The following is a 12114-nucleotide window of genomic DNA, read 5'->3' as shown; positions in this document are numbered from 1 at the left end:
CAAGTAAGGACAGCACCCAAGCACCGGTTCACCCACATATCAAATTATCAAAGTACCGAACGCGAATCATATGAACATGATGAAAACTAGCTTGACGATAATTCCCATGTGTCCTCGGGAGCGCTTTTCTCTATATAAGAGTTTGTCCAGGCTTGTCCTTTGCTACAAAAAGGATTGGGCCATCTTGCTGCACTTTATTTACACTTGTTACTTGTTACCGTTACAAATTACCTTATCACAAAACTATGTGTTACCGATAATTTCAGTGCTTGCAGAGAATACCTTGCTGAAAACTGCTTATCATTTCCTTCTGCTCCTTGTTGGGTTCGACACTCGTACTTATCAAAAGGACTACGATGGATCCCCTATACTTGTGGGTCATCATGCTCCATTCGGCGGGCGCTGTTGAAATTTGGGGAGCGCACTCTCGCGACTGCTAGCAGTGACGACTTCACCGACGATGACTTCTTCCCCGACCTCGGCAACCTCTTCCTCAACGACATGGGAGACAACCTCAATGCCAATGATGCTGCTCCTGTTGCACCGCATGTGTTTCTGTCCTTCTTGTTCGAAATCGTGGTAGAATTCATGTTTCTAGTCTGTGTCCTAGATTTGATCTGTTCATCTACTATGCTAGTCTGCATGATTAGTTTAATCTCTGTTATGCCATCATGATTTATTTTGTGCTTATTCGGACTAAATCTCGTAGTAACTTGCTCATATATTCAACTGGCAGAACGTCCCCTACAGCCACTCCCGTTTCATGGACGGCCCGGTCGATGCCTCCAAGGAGCCCTTCGTCTACTACTATGAGTGCCCGATGCCGTTTTGGGGCTCGCCGGCGGACATCGTGCATCACCTCACGCAGGCGTTCGGCGATCACTACTAGCCCTTGGCGAAGAACATCAAGTACGAGACATGCTACCCGTTCACCGTGCCGGAGTCGCTGGAGGATCACCGCCGCCTGCTAGTCTCGGAGGAGGACGACGGTGTCTTCCTCTTGATCGTGGGCACCGGCGAGGCCCGCGCAGGACGTCGCCCCGTCTCTGTAGTGTGCGTCAGGGGCGACGCCGCTGATGCTGACGCTGACACTGACACGAGGCCGATGTACGGGTGCGTGCTCACTATTACTACCCCTCGGATGTACGTGGGCGGCGACACTGGCTACGTCAAGCTGACTTGGACTCTGCCGAGCTGGGACCTTCCCGCCGATGTGGACATGGAAGACGCATGGTATTATTTGACCCCCAACAATGTGCACGGGGACTCCAAGGAGGTTCACCTGGACATCTGCATTACCAAGTTAAATGTTGATCATTAGTCTTCGCTCAATGTAATCCGCTGTCTAAGCATGTGGAGACTTCCATGCATGATCTTGCTCTATTGGAGTATCGCGCATGAAATCCATTTATGGTTTAGTCTAGAATCTTCCATGTATGAATTTTTACTACAGTACTGGTGAAAGACTTATGATGAACCATTTCTTACATATCCTCTGCCCCCTTCCAAGTCATCCTGATTTAATCCCTCCGTCTAGGTGTATAAGGGCATGGTTAATACTTAAATAGTATAGCCAAATGTTGACTATAAGAAAGTGCCATGTCATCTGTAGCCAACATGTATAACAATGGATACTCAAAAACTAATTCTTGAAGATCATTTCTTGCAAAGCACAATAGAGTTATTTCTTCACAAGTTTTGGATGCAGGTTGAATAGTTGAACGCTTTTGTTTGCAAAAGATACTTTTTTATCTATTTCACCCGGATGTTTGTGAGCACTAGAGATGAAATAATATCCGAAGAAACCTATCGATACCCGTTACACATGAGATGACCCCCACATCCTTTGTCAAAATAAACAACTCCCCGATCAATGCATTTCACTCTTCCGCGCAACGCACGGGCACCTTACTATAGATTAGTATGACCAAAAATTGAACTAACATTATATATAGTACGATAAATGATGATGCATGTCACCTAAAATTATATCATTGAAAACTTTGTTCAAATACGAATCCAACGATATTGTTTTTGTTGACATGCACTAACATTTTGTCAGTTAAATCTCCAGTCAAATTCAATGGGGGATAAACCACGACCGATGTAGTACTAGTGTAGAGGGCGGTGCTGCACGGGAGTCTCACCCCGCTCGTGGCATGGTAGTAAAGCCGTCATATCACAAAACCCAACCACTCCGAGTAATAAGTGGCCTTGTAAAATAAACGGGCAAGCAACCATCACATCCCTCCGTCTTTTTTGCATTTCATCTCTCTGCATTTACTTTCTCCGGTTCATCTCACACACTCGAACCCTAGCTACTACTCCTAGGGCCAGTTCTTTTGGCGGCTTCCCCAGCTTTTCCCATAAGACTAGTCAAAGTGGAGAGTGACATTAAGGTGCCTCACTCATTTATTTGGGCTTCTAAACTACTACTAGTACCTCCGTCCTGGTTTATTCGTCACCATTTTAATTTGTGCTAAATTTTGACCAAAGATTTAACTGATAAAATGTTAGTGCATGTGACATGCACTAACCTTTCATTAGTTAAATTAATGATCAAAATTTGACACAGATTACAATGGGGACCAATAAACCAGGACAGAGGTAGCAGTTATGGGATTACTAATCTAGAAGCCTAAAAGAATTGGCCCCGGGTACTCCTACTAGTAGTAGTACTCAAGTTGGAATTCCAATTGCACGGCACATCTTGTTAGGCAAAAAATTCGTTATAGGGTGTAGGAAGCGGTTTGGGAATCTGCATGCCTTTCCGACCAATGAGATACTCCGTACAAAGTACGACAGAGAAATAACCACAGAGAAGGAAGCTAAAAGTAAACAATCAAACGAGCATTTTTGCATTTGTTTTGCATTGAATCGTTTCACAAGCTTGACTAGTGCTGGTTTTCTACTTTTACAAAAACCGCATCGTAATGTTAAAACGTGCATTTGCACGTACATAACTAATAGTAGTACTCCCTCCGTCTAGGTGTATAAGTCTTCCCTCCTTCTTGGTCACGGTGCACAACCAAAGATGACTTATTGACCTGGACGGAGGGAGTAGCACAGTCTGCAAGCATATATAGAGAGAGACGTGTAGTGCGATAGTATATAGTAAAGTTTGTGCTATATGCACGTACTTACAAAATCCGTATGAATACACAAGGTTTCCAAACTTTCCCTTTTATATACTTAATTAAGGACGCTAATAATTCCTGAACGTTCGAGATTTATCATTTGCGTCCCAAAACTAACGAGATCGCCTTGCGAAAAAAATTATACTCCTACTAAAAGCCACGGCACTCGTAGGAGCGCTTGCGGCACGCCACGAGTGCCCTGGTGCGCGGCCGTTTCCCAGCGCGCCGACACAACGCCTCTTCCTCGGCCTCGCAACTCGCGAGGTGCGGATTGGCGGCTTGCCGGCGGGCGAGCGCGATCTCACCGGTGTGGTGATCTGGCGCCAACACATACTCCTCCTCGCTGGAAGCGTGCACCCGGTCCACGTACCGCCAAGCGTAGATGAGGCGCTTGGGCCTGACTGCACTCAGGGCTTTGGCACGGGCGTCCTCCGCCACCCTCACGGCCCTCGCACGAGCCTTCTGCCAAAGAGTCAATTGCCTGACTCTCTCGGACGCGACATAGGCCTGCCCGGCAGCTTGTCCCGCGGTGCGCTTCTCTTCCTCGGCCTTCTTCTCCGCCTCTATTTTAGCGCGCTCTGCTGGAGGCAAAGCCTCCCACAAGGCGACATCCATTTCTTTCCAAAGCTCCTCAAGGCTGGGGGGCTCGACGGGCGGCACGACGTTCTCCTCGTAGCGGGGAGCCGACGCGTCCTCCGACGCGCGTGCTGGCGAGATTGGGAACGGCGACCTGTCCACCTCGACGCATCAGGGCGAGGAGCGGAACGCTGACGTGTCCTCCTCGACTAGTGGCGGCGAGGAACGGAACGGCGACGCGTGACCATCCGCGCGGTGCAGCGAGGGGCGCCTAGGGCTTGGAGGGGCGCTGCCATGGTGGTCAACGTGATAGGGAGGGGGAGGAGATAGCGATGAACGTGAGCGTTCTTCCGAATGTCGTGGGAGGCGCAGTATTTATAGCGAGCAATGGCACACCTACGTAAGATATGGACTGAGCTGCACTGAATTAACTGCAGGTCCAGTTGCGTCACTGGCATGTGGGCCAGACCCCTGTTGGGCCCATATGTCAATGACCCAATGCACCTGCAGTTAAGTAACTGAAGCAGCGTCCCATAAGATATGTTGCGTGATTAACGTAATAGCTGCGTGGGCATATTTGTTGGAGTAAATTACGGGGGAGGGAAGGGGTGGAAATATTGCTGGTCACAACAGATTGGACGAGCGCGGGGGGGGGGGAGGAGAGTCATGCATGCAGATTTTTTCCACACGGGGTGGAGTGGTGGGACCGCCGGAGGGAGAAGGAGAGTCAAGCAGGCATATTGTTTTCACACATGGAGAGGAAAAGATTTGGAGACGAATGGGCTTCCTGCAGGTATGGGGAACTTTGCATAATAAGCCATCTTGCATGCCGCACTAGGTATAGTCTCAAGTCATTAAAAACATACACGCCCCACACTTGTTCATATTTCAAGGTGCACTAAATTATTGCATGCGATGATTAAGGCTGGCCATAATGGTGGTATCTTAGCTGGTATCATGCACACGGGAATAGCAAACATGCTGATGTGGCAAAGAATTAAAGAAGAGAGGAGGGTTAGAGTAACTAGTGTTCATGCATGCATGCAATGCGATAATGCATTGGTAAACACACTTTTTTGTGAAGAACGACAACATTAGTTGAGTACTTTTGCATACTACAAAAACTATTCCACCGCCTCTATCTTGGTAAGAGTAGGTGAAATTTTTGAATCGAGCCCTTTAAACTAGAAGGGAGGTAGTAGTAATCTAATAGCTAACCTTGTTGTGATGACTAGATAGGACATGGCACGCACCTGGACGGAGGAACTAGTCTGCATTGTGCATTTAAGTTTTGTCTGAAGTCAATGTACCTCTACTTTGACCAAACTTATAGAAAAATGTATCAACATTCACAATGTGAAATCAATATTTTTATACTCATTATGAAACGTAGTTCTTATACTCATTATAATCAGTATTGTAGATATTGATATTTTTAGTATAAATTTGGTCAAACACTTTGCAAACGATTGACGGAAGTAAAAAGGACCAGAGGGACTATCATGCATGCGGACTAGGCAAAAAATTTTGCTCATTTATAGCCGGTCAAAGTCTCAAAGGGTGCGACTGCGCGAGGGAGGCGAAGGTCGTGGGAGGCGCGACGGTTGACGGAATTAAGTGAAGTTACATCCATGCGCCGGCATGGCGTGCGAACAGGCAGAAGCTATACTGTCAGGCCTACGATATGGATCTAGTAGACATGACATCTAGTGGGTCCCGCATAGTACTCCAGAACTATTTGGGGGCTTGCAGCCGTTTATCCACCGGGCAAGCCAATAACCCCACGCCGTTCGCACGCCCTACTCGTCCCCGTCTTCTACTAGTACAATACCTTACAACAGTTCGCTCCCAGTCGTCCCGTCCTTTCACATTGCACCAGTTCAACTTCTCCTAACCCTCCTCCAAAATCCATGGCCTCCCAAATCTCCACGGTCGCCGCTGAGTATCAGGTTAGAGCCATCACCGGCGATGAGCTCATCATCATCTACACACGTGGATCCGCGATGGTGAAAGCATGCCTTGCTCGTTTCCTACGCATGTTCAACAGTTCAACGGATGAGTGGGTCGCTGGGCTAGATGTTGAGTACACCACAGTCCTGCAAAGAGAGAAGATTCTAAAGGAGGCAGAGAAGAAGAAGCCCGCCGTGATCCAGGTTTGCGTACATAATGTGTGCTTGGTCTGCCACATATGCCATGCCGACGTTGAGTGCCAGGATTTTAAGAACTTCCTTAAGGACGAAAGAGTGAAATTCGTTACTGTAGACTTTAGGAACAACAGGGATGTCCTGGGTCGGATAGGCCACGTTGTAGGCCAGCCCTTAGATCTCCAGAAGGCAAGCCTGGTGTCCTCCTCTCAGCCTTCAGTGTTGACCCTGGCAGCAGCCATGGTTGATCCTTCGTATGCTAAACTGAAGAAACCTCACCACGAGTTTCATCATGCATGGGAGTCGAAGACATTAGATGAAGATCACATCCTGTACGCAGCAATGGATGCCTACCTTTGTTTAAATATCTACAAGGGTTGGATGAAGAAGCAGAGCCCAGTGTCCGGTTCAAGCAAAGAAGCATCGGCGAAGAGGATGAGGAAGAGGGACGAGGACAAAGATGAGGACGTGGACTCGGACTCCGAGTAGGTGGCAGTGCCCGGGGTTAAACGGATGGCGGGGGTGGGGGGAGCATGGCGGTGGCAGGTGGTTCAGGGGAGGGCGCGGCGGCGGCGGCAGGCGGTTAGGCGTGTGGCAGGCTGAGAAGATGAACCGTGCATTAATTTCGGAGGTTGAAGAAGCCCTTCTAGCCATCCATGTTGCATCAAACGGCTCACAATAGTCGACTGACCCAAATTGCTCCTTCAGATTGCAGGATCCACGTGGCATTCAAGGTCTCGAAGGTAGATTCCGCGTCCGCACCCGGTTTGCAGGCTCGACGCGCGCGCGACCGGCTTCCGCCACGACAGCCACCATGCGCGCCTCCTCCGCGCGGGCGGAGACGACAATGACACGCTAGTTCCTCCTCGCCGGCGTGCTGGAGCACGCGCTCGTCCTCCTCTTCGTACGCTGCATGCATAGATGCGGCACCAGCTGCTCGCGTGCTTGGCAGCGTGGCGGCATCGTGAGGAGGGACTGCAGACGACGTGAGCGGGCGAGCCTTCGTCTTCATGGCACAGGGATGGCGGCTACATGGCGGTGATGGGCGAGAAATTGTTGCCCGGAGCAGGCGGGCGCCGGCATGCGCAACGGCGGCGGCGGTGGCATATCGATGAGTGCGCGTATGGGAGCTTAGTTTAGTTTTATATAGGGTTGGTCAAACTTAAAAGAAAACCGTACTAGTACACGTAAACATTAGACTTAGGCAGCACTTTTATTAGTTACCACAACCACAATACGGAATCCTGTGCAAGCGCGTGAACCGCGGCCGCGCGGTCGATTGAACAGTGCGTCGCCGTGTCGCGCTCGAATGACATCCACCGAACCTTTTTTTGTGTGTGAAAACAATCCCCGAATATTACATGTCTCCATCTTTCTCACAGACCTAACTTCTTCCTCTCTCTTTCTCTGTTTCATTAGGTTTGTCTCCTACTCTCTCGTCCACATACATACAATCTTTCCCGCCCTATCTGCTCCATCTTCGCAAGCTCTCTCTGCATGTTTCATTCACACATTGGGATATGTTCAAAATGTTGCTTTTATAATGGCTGATGTAGAGTTATTGTTGGTTTTGTTGCATCCTACAAAGTAATAACTATGAAATGCATTTTGATTGTCATTTGACTGGGATTATGTGAGTTTGAGCATGTTGTGAAGTACTCCCTCCTTTCCGGTTTATAGGGCTTATCTCAAAATCTTAGTTTTTCCATTTTATAAGGCTCAATTTGGTTGTTCCCCATCACAATTTCAGATTCCAAGGTGCATTAAATAATTGCATGCAAGTATTAAGAAAAAATTGACCAATGCATGTACTTTATGCTTGCATGCATTGTAATTAATACATTGGTAAACATAAACTTTTGAGGAAAACAAGAGCATTAATTATGTGCTTTTGCAAATTACAAAAAGTATTCCACCACTCACCATCTACCTTGGTTGGTGAGATTTTTGAATTGAGCCCTATAAACCGGATAGGAGGGAGTACTATAGACCTTGTATACATCTTGGAATTCGACAATGATTGTAACTATTGAATTGTATAGACCATTACATTAGAAGTTAGTAGCCTAATATATTTATTTCACAATTTCAACAAATGATTAATTCACTACATACTAAGAAAACAAATGTGTACACCCTCCATTTTTATTTAAGTCCGCGTATTAGCATTGGTCAAAGTCAAGTTTTGTAAACTCTCAGAAAGTTTATAACAAAAAATATTAACATATACAATAACAAATAAATACCATTAGATTCATTGTTGAATGTACTTTCACATCATACATATCTATTATGGTAAATGTTTATATTTTTCTATAAACTTGGTCAAACTTTAGGAAGTTTGACTTCAGTCAAACCTAATATGCAGAGTTTACTAGTACTACTCGCTAGTTGCTTAGCCGAATCACCCAACACGCCACACGGGGATTTCAGTGTCACAAAATTTTGAGGTCGGCGGGAAAATCTCCTGCGACCCTGATTCGAGCAGTGGAAAGTTACCATCATAGCCTTCGAAACAGGCCTACAGATGACGATTGGTATGGGGCTGTTTTCGTAACTTCAGCTTCACCCTACCCAGCCAACCCCACCCGGCACCCAGAGTAGTACACCTGAATACTCCCCATTTTCTATCCCCACCGCAAAATAGACTTCTCCATGGCACTGCAGCCTTCGTGCGCCTCCCCTTCTACATCGGAGCACTCGTCCACCGCAGCGCATCTGCCTCATCGACGACCTCGTACGCCGCACTGGAGCCGGTCAACCATCATCGTCGTACACGGAGCCTCTTCCCCGGCACCCTCTTCCACGGTCTCGGCTCTGCTTCCCGGAAGCTGATGCCAAGCGCAGAAGCACCACCGTCGTGGACAATGAACTGACTCCCGTTGCCGACCATGACTCACAGAGGCCGCCGCGACCATCGTTCTCCTCCTCGATTGGTAATGTGAGTATTGAATCACTTAGCAGTACATGTGCAGTTCCAATTTTGTTCATACCTGCCCTTCAAATTTCCTGGGTGCTATTGTTCTCGTAAAAGTAATTGGTTATAGCCTCCATTGTGCGTCGCTCCTGTATCGCGCTATGCTTGGGTAGGTTTTTCATCTGCAACCAGTAGTGTGGCAAATGATGGAAAGTTTTTTAGAACTAGCAAGATGCCCATGCGTTGCACGCATCAAGATGCATCTGTATGAGTAGTTTATCTTGTGGGAGAAAAGGATGAACGAGGGAAGGCCTTATTTGCAAATCTGGAGAGAGGTGTGGGTATCTTCATGCCTACAGTCAGACGTCGGAGGAGGACATCACCGAGGAGGAGTCGGACAACGAGGAGTAGTTGAATAATCTATTTTTTATCTATCTATGCTGAGAACTATCCTCTACTCTCTATCTCTACTTCTCGATCTCAGCACTGTAAATGCTTTTTTAAAGCGTCGCGCGTTGCGATTCTGTTGGAGATGCTCTAACATGGCAGACAAGTGCTTCAATGTTGCCCACAAGATGCGCGAGTATTACTAGTAGTATATTTTTCTTGCCATGTTGGGATTTTAAAACCACGAGTGCGAACATGCAGAGGAGCAATGAAGACCAAACAAGGGATATTGGGGACATCTTCAAGGAGCGTGGCAAGTTAAAGAGGAGCTGCACTGAACCTGTAAAACGAGCTTTGGTAAGTAACACCCTTTCAATTACTTTCGTTTAGCCTCGTGTTCTTCGATGTGTATATGTTGTAGTTTCTGTTTCTCTTAAGCCTCGTGTTCTTCGATGTCTAATAAGAAGAGTCTTAATCGTCCTAATGCTTTCGTTTTTAGCTTGATGTAGGAAGTGGGTGTTCTCACCTTGTAGTTTGTTTTTATATTTTTTCCTTTTGAATTCACTTCTCTCAGTTCTGTTTATCTGGCTTCTACTAAATGGATCTGGGTTGCTGTGAGTATTGATCTAAAAAAGAAGTAACTTCATGTCAGGATGCAGTTCCTGCGAGGAGGGAAGTATGGTCAACCTCGAGATCATGTTTCCAAAATGAGGCTGGATTACACACAAGGTGCCAGTTCCCTAATGATGCTAGATTAGACACAAGGTGCAAATTCCCAGATGATGCTGGACTACACACAAGCCAGGTGGAGTCGTCAGCTGTTCGTGTCCTTGTGGCTCTAGTAAAGGCTGAAAGAAAGCATGCAACATCCCTTGAGAATGTAGCTGAGTTCCTGAAGAAGCGAAAAGAGCAATCAGATGCTCTCTTCACCCATGCCAAAGAAGAGATGGAAGAAGCCAAAAATAAGCTAGCATAGGCAGAGCAGGCTAGGCATCTCCTGCTATCTAAAACTGTTGTCAATACAAAATTTCCTTCATAGTAGCTAGGTTCAAATGTTTATCCAGTCAGCATGCCTGTTGTGATGTCCATGCATCTACTGATGTGGCACAAAATTTTTTTTTTCGGGTCATGTAATAACAGCAATTACTTTCCAAACAATAAGAGACGAAGCATTGGACATGGTATAGTTCACGCGCAAGCCCGACATTCCAAGTTCAACTTCCACATCAAACTCATGTTCACAGATATCTGCACATTCATACATAATGTCCACAACCATGATTCACTTCAAAGCCAAAAAAATTGAGGAGAGTTATGAATAAAGAAAAACCTCTAGTTCCTGCTACCAGTGCGAGCATAACAAGTCAAGACCATGCGGAATTAATTATATTTTGGTCATTTTTTGTGTTCTAAAATGCCAGCCGGCTCACGGAAGGACGTGTTGTCGGCACACGCGCGGATTCAATGAAGGCAGGCGGGGCAGTCTGAAGCCGGTTGCATGCGGCGAGGAGGCGTGTTCAACCGGGCCTGCAGCGAGTGGGGCCCTCTTGGCCGGCGCACCGGTTCAATGCCTGCGCTATGAGAGGTCGCGTTCGTGTCAGAGCAATCACTCCCTGCAGTCCTTTTTTGTTTAGGTATAACAAAATCTCGTTTTCCATTCATATTTTACAAGTAAAATTCATGGACAAACTTTGACCCAAAATACGATGGGGACTAGTAAACCAGAACGGAGGTAGTAGTTTTTTTAATCAAAGAAGGGTTTCCCCCTTCCGATTTTCATTACTGAAAACCAACATCTAAATCTAAACCATAGTATTTGCCCTAGAACTACCAGGTTCAACATCTCGCAACATAAACCCATACAACCATACACCAAGGAGGTACGTAGTACTATGAATTCCATTTTTGCTCCATACCAATCATTCTAAAAACTACTTAGTACTTATAATGCGCCATTGAAAATCGCTCTTAACCCCACTAAAAAATGATATTTTAAACGTGGCTACTCGATCTGTGGCAACTGGCGAGCCACCACTTCCAAGTCGTTCACCTGTGGTCCCGACCATCAACTCATATGGATCAAATTATCATGCGAGCTGACTATTCCTACAAAGGTGCACTCCACCACGTACCCGGTACCCGCGAATGCAGCAATCGTGCACCTAGGGTTTTAGGGTTTATTTGTTAACGTTGTCTTTACGTAACACTCATGTGTGCGAGACAGCGAGAGACCGATTGTGTGCGTGCGCCTCTTCTCTTCGTATATGTACTCCACCGTTTGTCTGGTGTCCAGAAAATTATAATAAATACTAGCAATGTGCCAATGCGTTGCCACACGATTAGAGTAGATTAATACATATTCACCGATTTGATAGAAAAAAATGCTAGTATTGAAATACTTATATCACTAAAAATATGTTATGTTTCACTCAAAATATATTCCTTTGGCGGTTTTGATGAGATAAGGGAGGAATGTTGTTGGTTTCAAGATTCGAGAAGTGGTATATGTCTAATTTCTACTCTTACTAGAAAGATGCCCGTGCATTGCACGGAACATCAAGATCTTGTGGGAGAAAAGGATGAACGAGGGAAGGCCTTATCTGCAAATGTGGAGAGGAGTGCGGGTAAATTGCCATAGTTTCCTTCCTATCCGTCAGATATAAATCGGACGGCCTATATTGCAGGATGGCAGGCCCACCATCATCACCAACTTTGTTTTTTATCCCTACTCTTGTAAAAAGCATAGTCGGTGATGATCGTGTGCCTGCCATCCTGCAATATAGGTCGTCCGATCTATATCTGACGGATAGGAAGGAAACTATGGCAATTTTGCAAAAAGATAGCCACACCCCTCTCCACACTTGCAAATAAGGCCTTCCCTTGTTCATCCTTTTCTCCCACAAGATAAACTACTCATACAAATGCATCTTGATGTTCCATGCAACGCATGGGC

This window comes from Triticum aestivum, chromosome 3D (assembly GCF_018294505.1).
Source record: "Triticum aestivum cultivar Chinese Spring chromosome 3D, IWGSC CS RefSeq v2.1, whole genome shotgun sequence".
NCBI lineage: Eukaryota > Viridiplantae > Streptophyta > Magnoliopsida > Poales > Poaceae > Triticum > Triticum aestivum.
The sequence above is the reverse complement of the archived record's forward strand: the minus strand, read 5'-3'. Positions refer to the sequence as shown.